Source organism: Sorex fumeus, unplaced genomic scaffold (assembly GCF_029834395.1).
Source record: "Sorex fumeus unplaced genomic scaffold, SorFum_2.1 ptg000030l, whole genome shotgun sequence".
Taxonomy (NCBI): Eukaryota; Metazoa; Chordata; class Mammalia; order Eulipotyphla; family Soricidae; genus Sorex; species Sorex fumeus.
In genome coordinates this window covers 2,884,847-2,906,875 of record NW_026606087.1, presented here as the reverse complement: position 1 = coordinate 2,906,875, position 22,029 = coordinate 2,884,847, and the positions used below count along the sequence as shown (strand labels likewise).

Below are 22,029 nucleotides of genomic sequence, written 5' to 3'. Positions count from 1 at the left end.
ACCTTCCCTCCACCATTGTTCCCATTTTCCCCGTCACCTCCCAAGGTTGCCCCCTTAGTAGGCACAGAGCAATTTATTTTATATTACTTGTAAGAACTAAATGGCTAATGAAGTTATCAAAAAACTTTAGTCAAAGAAAATTTGTGAAAATTGTTTTATCTCACTATGGCATCATTTTCCATAATTACCACACCATATTTGATGGGTTCAGATGGTAGGCAACAAATCATGGAGGGAAATATGTATATATATAAATATGTATCTATATAATATATAGATACATATTTTCCTCTCTCTCATATATATATATATATATCTCAGAGAGCCCAGCAAGCTACCGAAGAGTATCCCACTCGCACGGCAGAGCCTGGCAAGCCACCCATGGCGTATTCGATATGCCAAAAACAGTAACAAGTATCATTCCCCTGACCCTAAAAGAGCCTCCAATATGGCAGCGTTGGGAAAGACGATTAAGGAGAGACTGCTAAAATCTCCGGGCTGGGATGAATGGAGAGGATACTGGCACCCACTCGAGTGAATCGATGAACAACTGGATGACAGTGATACAGTAACCGTGATGGGATCATTAATTCCTTGTCTGAGGTTCACTGTTTGCTGGTAGTTGCACCTTCTGTGTTACTGTTTTAGTTTATTGAACTTAGGTTGGCTTCTATGTTATTTTCCCATCTAATTTGATGTGCTCTTACTAGGATGTCAGTATTGTAGAATTTGAAGGTGTCCACACCAGAAACTCCAGGGTATTTAACTGGGCCATGAGTTTACATGACAAGTGGTTGTGGGATGTGGGTGTAGCTGCCAGGGCTTTGAAGGTACAGGGTGGGTAGGGGGGAGGCTGCCTGCTCCCACTCTGAAAAGACCCCAGAGTTCTCAGCCTGAAGTACCCATGTACCTGAGATTTTTGGCAATTTACATCTTCCCAGAAATTAGTTGTGAAACAGTGGAATTGGACCATTGGTAATGGCAGCTTTTGGGGTGTGGGTTTGGCTGCCAGGGCCACACCTGGTAGGCAGGGCTGTATCCTCCTCCTGAGGGCACCTAGTGTTTTCAGCTGAGAGACCTTTGTACCTGTAAAAATTTGCAGTTTGCTCGATTTATTCTGAAATTTAATTGTGAGTTGTAAAGCTGGGCCTTGGGACTTAACTTTGTATGTATCCTTATTTATTTATTTATTTATTTATTTATTTATTTAGGGCTTTTTTGACCAGTGATGTTTAGGGGCTACTCATGGCTGTGTTCTCAAGGGTTCTTCTTGGTAGTGCTTAGGGGACCATATGTAGTGCTAAGGATTGAACCCAGGGTCAGCTGCATGAAGCCAAACACCTTGCACCCTCTATTTTCTCTCTGGCCTGTCCAAGAGATTTAAAATTCTGTTGGATCATGTAATCTGTGGGAGGGTTTGAACAGGCCTTATTGCTTGGGGCAGAATTTGTGAAGCTTTGGGATCATAAAAGAATAAAGGCCTTTTTTTGTTTGTTTTTGCTTTTTGGATCACACCCAGCATGCACAGGGGTCACTCCTGGCTTTGCACTCAGGAGTTACTCCTGGCGGTGCTCAGGGGACCATATGGGATGCTGGGAATGGAACCCAGGTTGGCCACGTGCAAGGCAAACGCCCTATGCACTGTACTATTGCTCTAGCTTCTAAAGACCTTTTAAATACATATTTTATGTCAGTGTTTTTGGGCAAGGAGAATGAATTGTTTTTAACTAAAAAGGGTAAAACTAAAGTTGTCATAAAGGAAATGAAGTCCAAGACTAATGAATTTAAGAAGAGTACATGATTGTTCGAAGTGATAGCACAGCGGGTAGGGCGTTTGCCTTGCACGCAGCCAACATGGCCGACCCGAGTTCGATTCCTCCGCCCCTCTCGGAGAGCCCAGCAAGCTACCGCGAGTATTCGATATGCCAGACACAGTAACAACAAAGTCTCCAATGGAGATGTTACTGGGCCTGCTCGAGCAAATCGATGAACAACGGGAGGGCCTTTACCTTTACCTTTACATGATTGTTCATAAAAAATGTTCAAATATCCTAATACAGATAGCTTTTTGTCCCATGGTGTGGATTATTTAGGAAAAGATATCAGCAAACATGCAATTCTAGTTTTTAGGAGAAAAGATGGGTTTCAAAAATGATGCATGAATTGGTTTGACATTGATATGACCACCAGGAGTGATTCCTGACTATAGAGTCAGGACTAAGCCCTGAGCACCATTGGATATGCCCGCCATTCCCCCAGCAAAAAAAAAAAAAAAATAGAGAAAGAAAAAAATAAAGATTAAAATACTGGGTTCTTGAGTATCTGACAGAAAAATTAGGAGTCAATATAGAGGCACATCTGTAGTTTTAAATAAATACTTCAAATACAATGCAAATGCAGATACACTACCACCCCAAAGCTGTACCATGTACAAGACTGGGCAATTCGCTCCATCTCTTCCACAGTTTGTAATGAAGATTAAATGAAACCATATTTGTAAAGCTTTTGGAACAAACCTGGTACTTAATAACTTTACTGGCAATTTTTGATAGATAAGCAGCTAGAGATTAAGGGAAATGAAATAGACAATAAGTCTGGATTTAACTGTTACATCTTTAGAAGTTGGTAATATTCATTTAGGAGGCTGGATTTTATTGGTAGAATTTTAATTGCTAATTTAATATCTTTGCTCTTTATAAACCTGCTCCAATTTTCTTCTTTTTGAGTTTAGTTTTGGTAGTCTGTTCATCGGAACTTGTTCCTGTTATCTAAGTCTTAAAATTTATTGGCATACAGTTATGTGTAGAATTTTCTGTGGTTCTTTTATAATTCCTTTTATAATATGTTGTGGTGTTCCATTTTTTAAAATTTTGGTAATTTGAGTTGTTACCTACTTTTTATCAGCTAAATTTGTGTTAATTTATTTTGTGTTTTTCTGATGGAGTCATTCCTTCTTTACAACACAGAGTGATGTGTTGCAAGGTAGGTGGTACTGGTCCCTGGTGATGTTGTAATTGCCCCCTGCAGACAAGAGTAGCTCAGATACAACTGGAGGATTGCTTTCTGATGGTCGGTTTAAAGAAGATAGATTTCCAGGGGACAATGAGCAATTTTTTGTTACAGTAGCTCTAATAATTTTGGGAAGACATACAGCATAACAGATCCTTTACTGTTATACTGTAAATAGATAGCAGCAGTTATCTTCAGTTCTTTGCTATCGATAGATCTAAAATAGTAATAATTTTAGGCCACGCAATTTTAAATGTTGAGGAGGGGCTAGACAGATAGCAGGTGGGGTGCTTGTCTTGCACACAGCTAACACAGGTTCAATCTCCAGCACCCTGTATGATCCTGGAAGCACCACCAGAAGTGATTCCCTGAGCACAGACAGAGCCAGGAGTAACCCCTGAGCACTGCCAGGTATGACCCAAAAACAAACCATGAAGTTGAGAATATTTTAGATCATCTTAATCTCGAGCTGTATATTATTTATATTAGAGCCTCAGTTGTTAAAATTGGTTTTATAATGGGCAGCTGTTCTGTGATAATAATTGTTCTCCTGGTTTCAAATTGGCTGCAGTCCCAGCTTATCATTGACAGCTGTTTTGATTTGAGGCATGCGGCTTAAAGAAGCAGCATCTATAAATGAAAACATTAATACCTTTCCTGTTTATTTTAAAATCTTTCTCAGAAACTCAGACTTTCCAGTACAGAACTTCAAAGCCTTGATGTTTTTGAATTTTCAGATTCAATTTATGTTAGTCTGGTTTTTTGCAACAGCAGTTTTTAAAAGTTGTGTGAAACAAATTACTTCTAGCTTATTTTAACAGGGAAATGGGATTTAAAATTCTTAAAATTTTTCACATGGAACTTCTAACAAAATAATCATTTAAATTTCAACCCAAAGTGAGTGGGTATTACATTTTTCTATATTTAAAATATGAAAAAAATTAAAAACTTTATTATTTCTTTTATTATGACTGGTAATTACAATCTACAGGATAGCTACATCTATTTGCTAGATTATATTTATTATGAAGAGAAATTGTGTTTTCTCTTCATCATTTGAAATACCACGTAGTAATAGCACTGGAAAAAAATTCACTTTTATACTTAAGTTACCTATGTGTGTAGGAGCTTTCTTTTTTGTGTGACCTTTTCTACTCAGATTAGTATATATGTTTAGATAAGACAGACAAGCTTCTCAGTGTTTAAATCTCTTTAAACATGATGAACAAATAAATAGTTTATTCATTTTGTAGAGCTAGTTTTTGTAGGGCCTCATTCCAATGTTGAATAATTCAGTGCTTATGAAAACGAAACATCCTATTTTGTACAGAATTGACTAATCAAAATCAAATACTTACATTTAATGTTTGCTACTCCCTCTCTCCCTCCCTCCCTCCTTCCCTCTTTCCCTCCCTCCCTCCCTTCCTCTTTTCTTTCCTTTTCTCCTTCCTTCCTACTGTCCTCAATTCCTTGGGATTAGGGAGAAAATGTTAAGCGCTCTTTCTCATAAGTCATGAAATGATTGAGGTCAGTATTTATGATCCTTCTATTTCTATTTTCATTTTCAGTTTTCTATACTGGATTAAACATTTTTTTAATTTCTTAGTCATTCCATTTGTCACAAAGTCCACTCCTTTTTAGAATATGTTTTGGATGCCCACAAATACAATTCAGAGAATTCAGGAAACTGGACACTAGGGTCCTATAGAGAACCAGAATAGGATATATATCCGGTTTATAAATGTGTGTATGTATATACATATACATATGTCTCTTGTATATGAAATTAATTATCAGGAGGTGGCTCGGAGAATTATGGAAGCTGATAACTTGCCAAATTCAGGATACCTGATAGTTTTGCTCTGCGTCTGGTAGCCTAAGATTCCAGAATGGAAAGTCTGCAAGCTCAGTAGGCCCCAGACCCAAGATGAGCCAGTGTCTCACTAGGGCCAAATGCTGGAAAAGACAAATAATCCAGTTTGGAAGTTAGATAGGAAGAGTTCACCCTCTTACTGCCTTTCGTTCAGTTTAAGTCTTTAGTAAATTGAGTAAGGCCCACCCACATTAGGGCCGCTTTATTCAGTCTACAGTGTTAATTTCATCCAGAAACACACAGACACACCCAGAATGTTGGGCCAGCCATCTGGGTAACTGTTGGCGCAGTTAAAATTAATCACAGAAAAAATAAAAATATTACTAGCTTCTGAATGAAATTTGCCTTTTAAGAACTAGATTTGCTGGCAAAACAACAGTAACACAACATAAGCAAATGAAGATGGAGCCAGAGAGAGACGCTTTTTGCGGGGGATGGGGGCTTTTTGGGTCACACCTGGCGATACTCAGGGGCTACTCCTGGCTCTGCACTCTGGAAATTACACCTGGTGGTGCTCAGGGAACCATATAGGATGCTGGGGATCGAACCTGGGTTGGCTGCATACAAGGCAAATGCCTTACTTCTAATATCACTTTGGTTCCCAGAGAGATGTGCTTAATAGGCTGAGTGTGTACAGTCCCAGGTTCAATCTCCAGCACTGCATAGTCCGCTGGCTTACTCTTGTCTCTGTGTTCATAGATCACTTTTGGGAATGTTGGGGGGATCATTATGTGGTGCCAGAGATAGAAGCTGGGTCAGGCAAGTGCAAGACTAGTGTCCTACCAGCTGTACTACTCTTTAGCCCCTGGTCTGCAAATTCTTATTTAGTTGTCCTATAATTTTTATATGTGTTATGTACAATACCGGGTTCGATTCCTTCGCCCCTCTCGGAGAACCTGGCAAGCTACTGAGAGTATCTCGCCCGCATGGCAAAAGCCTAGCAAGCTCCCTGTGACGTATTCGATGTGCCAAACACAGTAACAAGTCTCACAATGGAGACGTTACTGGTGCCTGCTCGAGCAAATTGATGAACAAGAGGGGGACAGTGATACAATAGTGTTTATTAAAAGTTATGGAAGCGGGGCTGGAGTGATAGTACAGCAAGTAGGGCGTTTGCCTTGCTTGTGGCTGACCTGGATTTGATTCCAAGCATCCCATATGGTTTCCTAAGCACCACCAGGAGTAATTCCTGAGTGCAAAGCCAGGAGTAACCCCTGTGCATCACCGGTGTGACCCAAGCAAAAAAAAAAATAAGTTATGGAAGCTAGAATTTAGCATCATACCAGCTGTATTTCTCTAATTTCATTTGTATTATCCACTAGATCCAGAAAACGGTTGATTTATAGCATTGCTATATCATAATTTGAAACAAACCTGTTTTGTCTTTTGCTCTTTGGATCACACCCAGCAATGTTCAGGGGTTACTCCTGGTTCTGCACTCTGGAATTACTCCTGTCAGTGCTTCGGGGACCATATGGGATGCTGGGGATAGAACCTGTGTCGGCTGTGTGCAAAGCAAATGTCCTACCTGCTGTACTATTAACTCCCTTGAACAAATCTGTTTTGAGGGTTGAAGACTCTGCTACCTCATTTCTCTTATAACACCATCTAACAACAAATCTTGTGAAGAAAAAGAAAAGGGCCATTTATTTTTCTAGTGAGTCAATTGGAACTTCTAATTGCTGCCTTTTCACCCAATTTCTCATAAAAAAAAAATCACTCTTCACACCTTGTGTATGAGCCACTGATAACCAGCTTCTTTATTTGGTATGATTTCCTTTATAAGTCCAACCTAAATAATTAGAGTGGGATACAGGTTTTTGAGTGATGATGCCAGGAAGTGGGGGCAAGTAAATGGGCAGAAGTATGATGGAAGGAGGAAAAGCCAACGTTAGGGTGTGTTATTGACGTTCTTAAAAGTAGCAGAAGAGGCTGGAGCGATAGCACAATGGGTAGGGCGTTTGTCTTGCACATAGCCAATATGGCCGACCTGGGTTCGATTCCCGGGTTCGATTCCCAGCATGCCATGTGGTCCTCCGAGCACCGCCAGGAGTAATTCCTGTGTGCATGAGCCAGGAGTAACCCCTGAGCATAGCCGGGTGTGACCCAAAAAGAAAAAAAAAAGAGTAGCAGAGGTGATACACCATAGCCATGCTGCTAGGCCCCTCGCCAGGCTGTTTCATTCAGGGCAACCCAGAGCGGGGCAGGTGAGGCCCCTCCCCACCCCAACAGAGCTAGCCAGTCCTGGCAGCCAAAAACCTCCAGAATTCAACTGCACCATGCCCATGGCAGTTCTCCATATGCTCGCACGCATCTCATCCACGAGTAGACCTATTCCTGGACATCTCATACTTTACACCACCAATATACTGAGTAGCACACCACATTTGATTGGGAAGGCAACCAATCTTAGGGGGAAATATACTTATACAGATATATTTATATACTTATACAGATATACCTATATATCTGTATAATATATATAATAAAGACTCAACCTTTAACAACATGTTACTAATCTCTTATAGGAAGCCTTAATAGCTGTTGGGTGAAATACAACAATCTTCACACACTTTCCTCTAAAAACCTTCTTTGCTTCATTATTTTGGTTCTGCTTGGGGTGTAGGGTTTGGGATTTGGGATGGAAATGTGGTGGGAAGGTGTAATGGTTGTAGGATTGTTGTTCGAATATTAAATGTAATTAAATATTGTGAAGAACTTTATAAAAATGAAAATTTAAAAAAGTAGCAGAGCTAGATTCTTCTGGGATGTCCGAAAAGTGATTAGAATGTCGCTTGAAATTTCTGCCTGAGGATGAGAAAATAAAACAATTATCTCTCAGTCGTGTCTTTTATTGGAGGAGGGCTGTTTCACTCTTCAACCTGGGAAAGGTACCTTACCTGTATTTGCAGGCTGGCCTAGCCCATAGGCTCACTGGGCCTCTGTAGTGCCAATGAAAAGCCCTGAGATGCAAAGATGGGAATATGCATGTTTGAAATAGCACCATGTATCCATGGATGCATCTTCCGTGGGTGGTGTCCCAAACCAATACATAAATGAACTGAAGTATCTCTTGGAATTCCGTATTCACATTCCAAACTGTCCCCTTTGTTCTCTTACATCTGTTAACTTGGAATTCTTCTTCAGCAAGTTTAGCTAATCTGACTGTTCAGATTTTCAATATTATGTATTAAAGTGTTTGAGGGTGAAAATACTTTCTCTGTTTTGGCATTGATCTGATCACTCAATTTTCCCTTATCCCTGACATATTGGATTGCAGGGGGAAAATTTGGGTGTGATGCACAAAGATTGGGGAATAGTGCTCAGTAACTCTGCACTCAGGGCTATGCCTCAAACCTGGACACACTCCTTAAGCTTAGCCCACTGACCCTCTCTCTGGCCCTGAAAAATCGATTAGCAACACAAAAAGAAATATATTTATTTATTTGGAGGGAAATCAGGAAAGTTTTTACTGACATGGTTTTATGGTATTTTGGGGGGCTTCCCAAACTGTGCTCAGGGTGTTTGGGTCCCACTTCCAGTGACACGTGTCCAATTAGGCCAGAGGTTCAGTGTTAGTACTCTGCAGGGTGAAACTGCTCAGACCCAGAGATGCTGGGAACCATGGGGGTCACCCTCAGTGGTGCTTGGAGAACATGTGATGTTAAGGCTCAAACTCCGGGGTGGCACATGCAAGGAGCTATCTCCCCACCCCTCATCTTGTGATTTTATATCAAGAACACATCTATTTCATGTTCTTAGTGAACTTTTAAAGTTATCGGTATTTAAGGAAAAATTCATAAGTAAGGGAAACATTGAAGATCACATAGGAAAATATTTAAGAGAAGATTAGGGAAGAACAGAAAAAGTGGTATCATGGGATTATATTGAGTATGACATAGTGAGTTCTGCATTTCAGATAAACTAAAAAAATAGTGGGGGAAAGAGGACTGCTTGAATAACAGCTCAGAACACTAAACAGTGATTAGAACAGTGTTTATATATAGGCCACAGGCACGATTAATTTGGGAATTTCAAACAAGCCGCTGTGAAATTGTGTGTGTGTGTTCCTTCCTGGTAATGGAAATCTTACATAAGATCTTTTCAATGAATGTTTGCTAAATTAAATAATATGGTATGGTAGTATAGGTTTAATGACCTTAGTATAATATTCCAAATGCATATAGTTACTAACACTAGCACAGAAGTGAAACTTGCTTCCCTGGTGAATCATTGTCTTGTTTCTGAGTTCAGAAACAACCTGGCTGAACTCAGAGTTTATTCCTAGTGTGCTTGAGGGGACCGTATGGGGTGTTGGGGATCCAACCTGGGTTGGCCACATGCAAGGTAAACATCCTACCAGATATATTGTCACTTCAGCCCAAAACTTGCTTTCTTGGACAAAAAAATATTGTTTGTTGTTCACTTGTTTCTCCCTCAAAGACATGAAGTGTCTGTGCTATATGGCTTTCTTTGTATATTAACAGCTTTATTTAAAAAATCTAGTAGTAATACAGTTACCAAAGCAGTCTATTTTCTGGAATATGTGAAATTTGTATGACGATATTTGGAGGATACTTTTCTAAAGTCTGCAAAAACTTCACCTCAAGAAGGGTATGGTATTTATGCAAATATTTAAGCAAGTCATAGTTTCTCCCCATGTCTCCTTTGGTTTTAGGGCCATACTCAGCAGTGGTCAGGGCTGACTCCTGGTTCTGCACTCAGACATCACCTCTGGTGATCTCAGGGGACCATATGGGGTGTTGGGGATCTAATCTGGTTCAGCTGCACGCAAGGGAAACATCCCACCCACTGAATGTTTTTGTTCCCAGCAAGTTCAAGCTTCTTAGGCTCACTACTTACGGCTGTTTTTCATTTTCTCAATGATTTATTCCTGATACATACCTGAGTGCCTTCCATAAACTATGAACTCTGTTAGCTACTGAGGATAAATAAGGCAGTAATCTTTATCAGAGTCTAGAAAAAATAAAAATTAAATAGTTGAATTTTAATGTCAAAATAAAACTGAATGCTCTCAACGATGGACATATATTTCCTTGCATTATCATTAGTTGATTGATTTACAATAGTGTTATTATTTATGGCTTAGGTGTGCAATGTCACTGCACCACACCCACGGCCAAGGTGCCAATATTTTCCCACCACTGCCCTAGTTCCTTTCTCATTCACCGTCCCTCTCTCTCCTTAGATTGACCTCAGTACTGTTATCAGAGTGTAAGGGTTTGTTTTCACTGGCCATTGTCTTTTTCCTTATTTATTTATATATGACATATGAGTGAGATCATGCAGTACTTGCCTTTCTCCTTCTGACTGATTGACTTTTAAAATATAACACTCTTTTGTTCTATCCACGTTATCGCAAAATAAAAGATTTAATCTTTTCTTATAGCTGGAGTCTGTAACAAGAAGTAGAATTCCAGAATCATATGGTATTTCTATTTCGAAGTTTTTGAGTAGTTTTCATACTTTTTTTTTAAATGAAGGTTGAACCAATTTGCAATCTTACAACAATGCATTGAGGATTATTTTTTGCCACATCCCCACTAGCCCTGGTTCATGATGGATTTTTTTTCTTTTTTAAAAAAGATCTTTATATTCTATTACAACTGGCATTTTAACATAGAATCATTAGATGTATAAAGCTCACATAATATTCTCAAATTCCAGTTCTAATATCCTTAGACTGTAAATTATGGTTATTTAAGAATCTATTACCTTTTAGCTTCTGGAATAAATGTAGCTTTTACTTAGCTATAGATTATCTCCTTCCCTCCCTCCTTTCTTCCCTCTTTCCCTCCATCCCTCCCTTCCTTTCTTCCTTACATTTCCATACCAGGTGATGCTGAGGGGTTACTTCATGCACTCAGGAACTACTCCTGCCAATGCTCGGGGGACCATATGGGATGCTGGGGGTTGAAGGTGGGTTGGCCACATGCAAGGCAAACACCCACCCACTGTATTATCTCTCCAGTCCCAAGATCATCATCTTCTGTCAGGCAAAAGAACTATTTTTTTATGACCCTAAGTTTTTAAAATTGAGGTAACATGAGTTTACACAACTCTTTTGGGATACAATTTTATGCTTTTTCAAAGTATATTAGCACACCACAACTTCCACCCAATATCCCTCCACAATAGTCCATTGAATGCCTGCCCCCCTCAGTCCTTTCTGTCTTCTCTTTTTGGTAACCTTGACTCTGTGGTCTGTGTCCACAGGTTTGTTTTTAGTTGGTTTTGTCTGTTCCCTTGCCTTCTCTATATCCCACATGAATGAGATCATTCAATATTTGTCTTTTTTTCCCTCTGACATTTCTCTACCCTTCTAGTTCCATTCAGGTTTTTATAAAAGGAGTCATTTTTTTTCTGTTTCCTTTCCTCCATCCCTTGCTCCCTCCATTCCACCTCCTCTCTCTCTTACTCTTCCTTCCTTTCTTTCATTTTGGGGCCACAGAGAGCATAGCTCAGGCTTTTTCCCTGGTTCTGTGGTCAGAGATTGCTCCTGGCAGTGCTAGGGCACATGGAGTGCTGGGGTTTTTGGTACAGGTCTGCTGAACTATCTCTCCAACCCCCACAATTCCTTTCTTCTTTATGACCAAGTAGTATTCTATTATCATATACACCACATTCTTTCATTCACCCATCTGTCATTGGGCACTTGGGTTGTTATCATATCTTGGCTATTGTAAATAACACTGCACTGAACACAGGTTGACATATATCTTTATAAATTTGTTTCTGTGTTCTTAAGATGCATGCCTAGGAGTGAAATAGATCATATGGTAGATTGAGCTTAAACATTTTGAAAATTCTCCATTTTATTTTTGACAGAGGCTAGTCAACCTTCCCACAGCTTATGAGAGTTCCTTTTCCTTCCCTCTGCCCCCCGGTTTCCCAACAGTAGCAGAGGTAAAGAAATTTAATTAAAGTGTATTTGATCATTGTATAATTGAAATCCAAGCACAAAAATTTGTAAGTCTACAATTGTACCTCATGGTGTTTCACTAATAAAAATTTAAAAAAAGAAATAAAAATCACACACACAAAAAAATTAAAAAGAGAATGAGAAACAAAAATAAAACTTTTTTTTTCAGGCAACACTAGGGACTAGAAGCTCCTTATCTGATCATAGTTAGCATATTTTTTGAACTTTATTTTGTAGCATAATAAAAAGTAAGTTAATAAATGCAGAAGTAGGGGCAAAGTGATAGTCCACCGAGTAGAGTGCTTGCCTTGTACACAGTGAGCTTGAGTACAGTCTATGGCATCCCATATACTCCTCCAAGCCCCACCAGGAGTGATCTCGGAGTGCAGAACCAGGAGTCAGTCCTGAGCACCGCCTGGTGGCCCAAAACAACAACAAAAATACAAAAGTGACCCCCCCCCCCCAAAATTAACTCATATTCATTAATTTGCTTTTATTTGAAAAACAAAATGGTCAAAATTTTCTATAATATTCAGCTGAGTCAGTTCCCACAATCAGTCCTTCAGCTCATTGAAGTATTCAGATATTAAATAAAGTGGTAAAGTGTACCAAATGCCTTAAAATTGTTCATTTCCTGGGGACTTTCAAACAGGCACTTATAATTTCTAAAACTTCACATGGTGTATTAGATAATAAAATCTGTTGTGTTGAATTCGGATTTGGAAAAATAAGAATAAAAAATATTAACTGTGCAATCTTGTATATGAATTTAATAAGATCACTTTTTGGAGGCCAGAGTGATATAGTACCAGGGAAAAGGTACTATATCGCCTTGCATGTGACTGACCTGTTTTGATCCTCAGTATATGTTTCCTTTAGTCCCTCCATAAAAGGCACCTAAACACAGAGTCAAGAATAACCCCTGAGCATTGAGTGTGGCCCCCAAACCTAACTTGAGTTAAAACTAAAATAGTTTATCCCACACCATCTTTAACTTTGACTTATTTTTATTTCGAAGTTAGACAGAGTGATTGTGGAAGCTTTTTAGGAACTTCCTGTTTAGATTATATTAAATAACATACAATTTCTTAATTTTTTTAGCAGCTTTTATAAACAAAGACAAAATGATTGATATAGGTTGTGATATGGGATTTAAATAGAATGACAAAAAGTTCGAAATTCATTTTGAATTCAAACTTTCAAATACTGTGGCATAGAGAGATCACTTTGTGAATTATCTTTTTTTTCTGAATTGCATTAATATTTAGGGAAATTCAATTCAATTTTACCCATGAATTTGATAAATTTTATAAGATGCATTCATTGGCTAATTTAACGCTATATTAATTTTGGTTTTAATCTTGGTGCTCACAACTTACTCCTGACTCTGAAATCGGGGATCACTCCTGGTGAAAGTTGGGAAGACCATATGAACCCAGAAATTGAACCAAGGCTGACTGTGTGCCATGCAAGTGCTCTGCCAGCTGTACTATCTCTTTGCTCTTAACATTTAATTTTAATGTTTCAGTGATAAGATTTTTAAGAGGAGAGTTATGGGTTACGTGAGGGTAGTGGGTGAAACTGTAGGTGAGGGTCACCAGCAAGAACTAGTCTTTGGTACAGGAATCCAGGCAGTTCCATCCTATCTTCTCTCAGAAACTAATGCTCCCCCACCCCGAACCTCAATCTCCTGTCCTCTTATCTTCTTTGGCTTTTCCAGTAGTGCACCACAAAAACCCAGATGACAGTCCTTCCATACATTTCAAGAGAAGTCAGCCTCTTTGGGAAGTTCATATGGGGTGAATGAATACAGATTGGCCCTCGAGAGTTAATGAGGGAAAGTATGGAGAGTTATTAGCACAGAGTAAGAAGCATTGTAGTACCTAACAAAATATAGTAACAAATTCTCTGTGTGATCAGTCTAGAAACTAGTAAGCATATTACACGGTGGGCATTTCTGTAGTGCTTTATAGTCTAGAAAGTGTTGTCATGTCTTCATCAGTTTAGGACAATACCTTCTTTTCCATGTTGACATCTAACACAAAGGAAGTTCTGTCTTAGGTATAATAAACTAGTAGGTTCTTTTGTCCAATATATAAAGTTGTCTATTCTCTTAATAAGCAGATCCAAAGAAGACATAGGAATGGCCAATAGGCATATGAAAAATTGCTCATTGTCCCTTATGATTAGGGAAATGTAACTCAAAATAACAATGAGATATCATCTCATGCCAGCGAGAATGGCACATATCCAAAAGTCTGGAAATTGCCAATGTTGGAAGAGTTGTGGTGAGAAAGGAGCGCTCATCCATTGCTGATGGGAATCTCATCTGATTCAGTCTCTATGGAAAGCAATATGGAAATCTCTGAAAAACAAATAGGAATAGAATTCCAATATAGCCCAATGATACCACTTCTTGGCATCTTCCCCCAAATATAAAAAATGTTAATTTGAAAGGACATGTGCACATCTATGTTCATCACAGCATTTATCTCAATAGCCAAGATACGGAAACAACCCCAAAGTCCAACTACAGATAAATGATATAAATGGTATAAAATTAGAGATAAACTACATACATAATGGAATACTATGTAGCTCTGATAAAGAACAAAATGCAATTCACAGCAACATGGATGGAACTTGAAGGTATGCCAAATGAAGTCAGTCAAAAAGAAATGGATAGATCTATCTCATATGTGGGGCTTAAAGATACACAGCAAGGTAATAATGAAAGTCCAAAGGCAAAATAATGGGAGAACTGAGCAACACAACTGAGTTAGGGAGTGCTGGGAAGAGAGGAGCCTTGGGGGACTTGTGAGAGGAAGGGAGTACAATGGTGATGAGTGTGGTGTTGGAATTATATGTATGAGAAACCACTATTAATAGCATTGTAACCCACTGAATCTCAATTAAAAAATTAAAAAATAAAAACGGTATGTTCAAGTGGTGAAGAATTACAGCAAGAGGTCTAATACTGCAAAAACTGGAAAGACAAATAGTAAGTTATTTAATTGACCTCTTCTGTAGGATGAAAGAGACTTATTTAGAGATTCTCAGTATACTTAGAAATTGAACATTCAAATGCATTGTCATTAAAACTTCAGCTTTGCAATTGAAAGGACAGTTTGGATTCTGACTTTGCCATATACTTGCCTTGTAAATTTGGCCAAGTCATTTAGTCTTTCTTTCCTATAGTTACTACAAAATGAGGACAATCACAGGTCTTAAAATGAGATAATGGCATGTAGTATATTCTCTTTAAATATTAGCCATTAGCAGCAGAATAGGTCTCATAACCAAAACTTCAAATTTATAAAAAAAAAAAAACTAACAAGTGATATTTATAGATTAAATCATTCTGTTAATGTATGGGGTACTCACTTTACTGGATGTTGGGATCACTTAAGAACAAATCAGACCTTGTCCTCTTGTAGGTTGACGGCACACAGTTTACGTATGATTTATATTAATAATTGGAGAATTAGTAAGCAGTGCCTATACTGGAATACATGCTGCAAGTCTAATGGTTTATTTAGCTATCCTCATTAACTATCAGCATACCAAAACGGCTGGCTTAGTTTATTTTTAATAGTTTTGTGGTTAAGGATTAGCACAATTTATCACTGTGCTAGGTTTACTAATCTCAGCAAAATGCTAGGTTTGTATGTCTGAACGGTCATTAATTCAGAAAAAAGGGAGTATCAAGTTAAAAGTAGATGTATTTTTAAAACTAATGAACATGACAGGACTTAATATAGCTATCTGGTTTTCTTTTCTATGCCATTGGAGATATTGAGGGTAATTATTATTTGTATAGAACTATCAAAAAGTTCAACGTTTGGGAGAGTAAGTTACCACACATTGAACAGTCTGTGGTGTTTGTTTAGAAAGGCTTTTTAAATTTACTCAGAACTTATTTTTGATATGTTGCATTATAATAACAATTCATGTTAAATAGTTTTAGTATTTTATACATGGAAAATAAGTGTTAGTGGTCTCATATGAATAAATTTTTAAAAGATGTGGTGAATTTATCCTTGTATTTTAAAATGTATTTAAAAAGGAATTGATTTGTGCAAAGCATAAATCATTTAGTGCATTTTGCTTCATAGGTTTAATATACTGTTATGGTAGACGGGCAACTGAGTTTTTAAAAATAGACTACAGGTTACCAGTATTCATTTCTATGGGCCTAGTATTTTTGTTTGCTTAATTTTAAATTGTTACCATGACAAAAGTTATTTACTCAACTAATGCTTAGCAGTATTAGATAGTACAGGCAACTTGAATGTCAGGTTGACCAATTAAAATCCCAAATAAAATGAGAAATGTAATTTTAGATGGAAAAATAAGTTGAGTTTACTGTCACTGTCACTGTCCTCCCGTTGTTCATCAATTTGCTCGAGCGGGCCCAGTAACGTCTCCATTGGAGACTTTTGTTGTTACTGTGTTTGGCATATCAAATACATCACGGGTAGCTTGCCAGGCTCTACCGTGCGGGCAAGATACTCTTGGTAGCTTGCCAGGCTCTCCGAGAGGGGCAGAGGAATCGAACTCGGGTCGGCCATGTTGGCTGCATGCAAGGCAAACGCCCTACCGCTGAGCTATCGCTCCAGCCCAAGTTGAGTTAATCTATGTTTATATTAACTTCTTGGATAATTAAACTCTATTTTTATAATATTTTAATATTCATTCTTATAAATTAATATTCAGCTTTAAGACAAAAGCTGGTCAAACACATGCATATTAAATTTTATTCATGAAAAGATGTTTTAATTTCATCTTGATCTTAATAAAATACACTTTGGGGATTGGAGATACAGAGTGCTTGCCTTGCACGTGGCTGACTGGTTTGATCCCTGGTACATCATGTAGTCACTAGAGTAGTGCCAGGAGTGGTCCCTGAGCATAGAGCCAGGAGCATCATTGGGTTTCCCCTCTGAACCCCCCCCAAAGACTAAAATTATACTTCAGTATACTTATGTTCCTTTTTTATATAGTCCTTTGACTATGAATTGTATTTTTTTTTTTTTTGCTTTGAACATGTAGTCTTCTGGCACAATCAGAGTTCTTCTGGTCCTAATTTTCACCGTATTATCCCTGTGATTATTCCTTAGGGTAGAAGTTAATTTAGAATTGTTATTTTCTAAAATCTTTATTGTTAAAAAATACTTTTATTGTGACCCTTGTATATTTTGCAAAAAACTGGTAAGGTACATTGGCTAAGATGAAGAAATAGGAAGTAAGGGCAGAGGGATAGGACAGTGGGTAGGACATTTACCCGAGTCAATCCCCAGTACCACATATGGTCCCGGAGCCCTGCTAGGAGCCAGGAAAAAGCCCTGAGCACCATCAGGTGGCTTCCCCCCACCTAATCCCTCCCAAGACAAAATAGGAAGTAGACAGTAGGAACCAAGAAAAATAGGAAAGTTTAAGTAACACATAAAATGGTAAGCCAATTTTTGTTATGGGTTTTCTAACCCTGACTCCCCATGTTGGCTTGAGGAAATTAGATAAATTTGTTTGGGAAAGTAAGTTGGTAGAATTATAAAAGGTAATTGAAGGGACTGGAGCAATAGTACAGCGGGTAGGGCATTTGCCTTGCACATGGCTGACCTGGGTTCAATCCCCGGCATCCCATATGGTCCCCCAAGCTGAGTGCAGAGCCAGGAGTAACCCCTGAGCATCGCTGAGTGTGACCCAAAAAGAAAAAAAAAGATAAAGAGAAATGTTTACACATTTTAAAAAACTTGTTTCACTTAACTAGTTCCTGGAGTCAGGGAGATGGCTCAAAGGGCTGGAGTGTATCTGGTGCATATGAGAGTCCCAGGTTCAGTGCCTTGGAACCCACTGGTCTCCCCAACACTGCAAAGAGCAATCCCTGAGCACAGAACTGGGAGTAGCATTCCTCTGTCCCTCAGTACCACAGGGTGTGGACCTGAAACCAAAACAAACAGAACAGCCCAGACCAAATAGTTCCTCTGTTTCACTTGAATATTTTTCTACATGAAGGTTCTTCTTCTTTTTCCTTTTCACTTTATTTAAAAACTATGGTTTATAAAAGTTGTTCATAATACAGTTGTTACAGGCTTTTGATGTTTCAACACCAGTCCCACCACCTGAGGGACCTTCCCTCCACTATTGTCTCCATTTTTGCAACCACCCATCAAGCTTGCCCTTTTAGCAGGCACACAATAGTTTGCTTTATATTACTTAAAAAATTTTGGGGTGCCAAAGCGATAGTATGGCGGACAGGGAGTTTGCCTTGTACATGGCCAACGTGAGTTCAGTCCCCGGCACCCCATATGGTCCTCTGAGCACCGGCAGGAGTAATTCCTGAGTGCAGAGCCAAGAGTCACCTCTTGAGAATTGCCGGAGTGACCCAAAAAGCCAAAAAAAAAAAAATTGGGGTGTGTGGTGGGGGAAGGTTTGGGCTACACCTGGTGGTGCGCAGAGCTTACTCCTGACTCTCTGCTCAGGGATCACTCCTTTTGGGCTTAGGCAACTATATATGGTGACAGGTATCCAACTTGGGTGGTCCATGTTAAAGGCATGTACCCTACCCTATGTACTATCATTCCAGCCCCTCTACAAGAAGGTTTTTCAGTCCAGTGAAATTAGGCCGAGACAAGTGAGACAAAGAAAACAAATTGCTCTGGTCCTTGTTTTCCTTACAAATAAAAAGATTAAAGGTTTTTACTTCTAAGTTCCCTTAAGATGAAATATACACTGATTATCTGTATCCATTCAAATATAAATTAGTAATAGTTTCACATGCACATAATTCCAACATCACACATATCACGGGTGTACCCCTTCCTTCTCTCAAAGACCCCAAGGCCCCAACCTCCTAAGCCCCTGACAATTTGTGTAGATCAGTTTTTTCATTATCTAGCCTTTGGACCTTTGTTTCTAGCTTGTTTTAAGTTCCACATATGAGTGTGACCTTTCTTTATCTATCCCTTTCCTCCTGTAGAAAGTCAGGTATTTTAAGTTGGGATTAATTTGATGTGAAGAAAGAAATTTAAGATGAGTCTTCACATTCAGTTAATTTAACTTGTATTAAATGTATAAAATATATCTCCCTCTTAGATTTTCCTTTGCTTAAATTGCAATGAGACTGAAACTTTATTTGGTGTTGGGGGTGGACTTAACCCAGATTTGCTCAGGGTTTACTCCTGGATCTGAGCTCAGGGATCATTCCTGGTAAGGTTATGGGATCATATATGGTGCCAGAGATCAAACTTGGGTCAGCCATGTGCACCGCAACTACCTTACCCACTATCTCTACACCCCGCAGTGAGAATAAACTTGAGGATACTATAAGACATACTGATTAAAGGGGCTTCGTTTATCATTTATTCTTTCAAATGCACAACCCAAAGAACATTTACTATTTAATTCTAGCTCTCCTACACTTCATGGTGTGAGGTCATTATGTTGGTCAACGTTACACACATGGCTGTGGTGTAAACTGAGGGTTCACACCTCAGGTTGTCTGCCTGAACACTTAGCTGCATTGCTTGCAGAGGTTGACACTCCCTCTGGTTGTAGAGCTAGCACACATGCTTTTGAGGCATTTCACACTTTAGTCGTGGCATGCAAGTTTTGGCTATAGTGCTCATCAGGGGTCAATGTGATGTTCAAACTTGTGTTTCCCAGGGCACACACTTCCTGGCTGTGGTGTTCCCGAAGTTTTTAGTTGCAGGGTTTACTGAGTTTACATACTTAACTCGTCCTGTTTGCACATCGTCTGGTTGCTGTGTGGATGGAAATTGCTTATGGAGCCGGGGATTACAGACAGCAGAGCTGTCAGGAACAATCTGTCCAAGAGGTAGTAGCAGGGGTTGAGCTTCTGGTTGTATGCTTACAAGTCAGGCATTCGAAACCACTGATTCCTCCAGAGCTCCCAAACAAGTGTCTTCCATATGCCGATCAAACAGAGGATAAGCAGAGCCCATGTGGAAGTTGGGGAACTTTAACAGTAAGATTGTCCTGGGCCCTGAGCTGACATTGATAACGGTCAGAGATAAAGTAGGGTGGGTAAGTGACCAGAGTTATCAAGGTCAGGAATTTCTAGCCTTTTCCTAGAAGAGTATTCTAACCCTTTTCAGTTGAGCTCTTGGTAGCAAGATCACAAATTCATGATGAAATACTCATAACCCCTGCCCATGGTGAAATACCTTTGGGACTATCCATTGTGTTATTTGGGGTACAAAGGTCAAATGTCTGTGTAAACAGATTAGAAGAATGGCTATCAGAGGAACCAAGGAACAGGATTCCCAAACAACCTCCAGCACAGAAGTTTTGTGTGTATTATTATAAAGATTTCCACAACTTTTGTTACCAAGATTAATGTCTTCGATTGGCTCACCTTTTTTTTATATTAAACCTGCAATTTACATGGCCGCTGGTAATTTAATAGATTTAATCTGCTATTCATTTAGCCTCCTACTTGCTTTGATCTTTTACTTGATTAAATATACTGACTATTCATTTACTGACAGTAGGATATAAATTAATTGCTAATATTTAAAAGATTTTACAAAACCACTTGAACAAGTTAGGATTTTTGTTTTGTTTTGCTCAGGGAGCTGCGCCCAGTGCTTTGAAGCTTAGCTTGCTCGGAGCTCCACGCTTAGTGGTCACTCCCAGTGATGCTCAAGAGATTATGTGGTGCTAGAGATTGAAGCCAGGGATCCCACATGCAAAGCAAGTTCTCCAGTTCTTTGAACTATCTATGAGGACACAGATGAAGATTTTATGAGGACTATCCTAATAAATAGTCTAGATTTCTATGGTTTATGATTTAAGACGAAGAAAGGAAGGGAGGGAGAGAGGAAGGAAGGGATGAAAAGCAAAAAGGGGGCAAAAAAAGGGTGGAAGCAGTGTTTTCAGAATCTAGTGCTGTTTTGGGAGTCACAGCTGAAACTATTAAAAGAAGCTCATCTGATAAGAGTTATTATGGAGGGACTCAGCTCTCTTACTAGTGACAGTGATACAGGGGCACTAGTGCAACCAAGAAGAAATAACCTTGATCTCTTTCCTCCCAGACTCCAGTTTCCTAATGGTGGTGATGCAGAATTTAGAGGTCATCTGCCATTCTCTGAGAAGAGTAGATAATGGATCTGTCAAACAAACCCAGAGCAATTAATATAGTCACGAAGCTTCCATTTCTCCATACACAAAATAGGGTCACTTGCACACTTGCTGTGATTTTACAAGGCTGCTAGGTACCATCAATACTGCTAAAATGTAACAGTGCTTAGTAAACAGTAATGAATACAGTTTTATTTGAGGTTTCTTTGTTTGTTTATATTTGGTCTTGTCTTTATTGGGCCTAGGTTGGAAGGTATAGAAATAGAAAACAGTTGGGAGATAACTGAAATTAAGTCTATTACTTTAATAAAATTTGTGCTGAAGCACAAATACGATATGAATAATTTTATGTGCCAGAGGGAGAGCTTAGTGGCCTGAATGCATGCTTTGCATGTGGGAGGTGTGGGTCTACCTGGATCAATCCTCCAGAGCAGAGCTGAAAAGAAATATGAGAACAGTTTTAGCAGTAAATTCACATCTGGTATCATAATAGTTAGTTCTTTTTATATTTCACATACATATAACAGTTCTTTAAGTGTGATCTGAGGACACTATATATGTTTTGCTTTTGAGCTACATAGGGAACAATGAAATAAAACCTCATTGACGTAATTGAACTTGATAAACATCTCTTGGTTGTACTGCTGATGTTTCACTGTGGTATTGGTGGTTTTGTAGAGTTCTGTAAAGCATGTTAGACTTATAAACATATTCAAACAGAAACTTTTATCATGATTTAACTTTTAAACCACGGAGTAAAGCTTAATTTATATAAAGGCACAATGTTGAGTTCACTTTATCAAAGCAACATTTAAAAAATAATATATGCTTTATGTAACTTAGAGAAAATGCAATTAAAAATCAATTTTAAACAGAAAACGACTCTGTGAAAATATAGTTAATTTCTCTTACTGTTTTATATTTGAGCTTAGGAAACATATAAATATAATAATGAAAACTCCTGAAACAAAAACTTAAATTTTAGTTCTTATTTTAAATGTCCATAATACAGCCTTATTTTGAGAACATACTGTAGACTAAAATTGCCCACATGGCAATTCAAAATTTAAGTATGTACTTATATTTCATTTAATAGTAATTT

At 38.6% G+C, this 22,029-nt stretch overlaps 1 protein-coding gene across 2 annotated transcripts in view; it reads left to right on the top strand.

Moving 5' to 3' along the window:
- Positions 1 to 22,029, top strand: part of PDE3B (phosphodiesterase 3B) — a 134,013-nt gene that overhangs the window by 49,157 nt on the left and 62,827 nt on the right. The gene's annotated exons all lie outside the window — the stretch shown is intronic.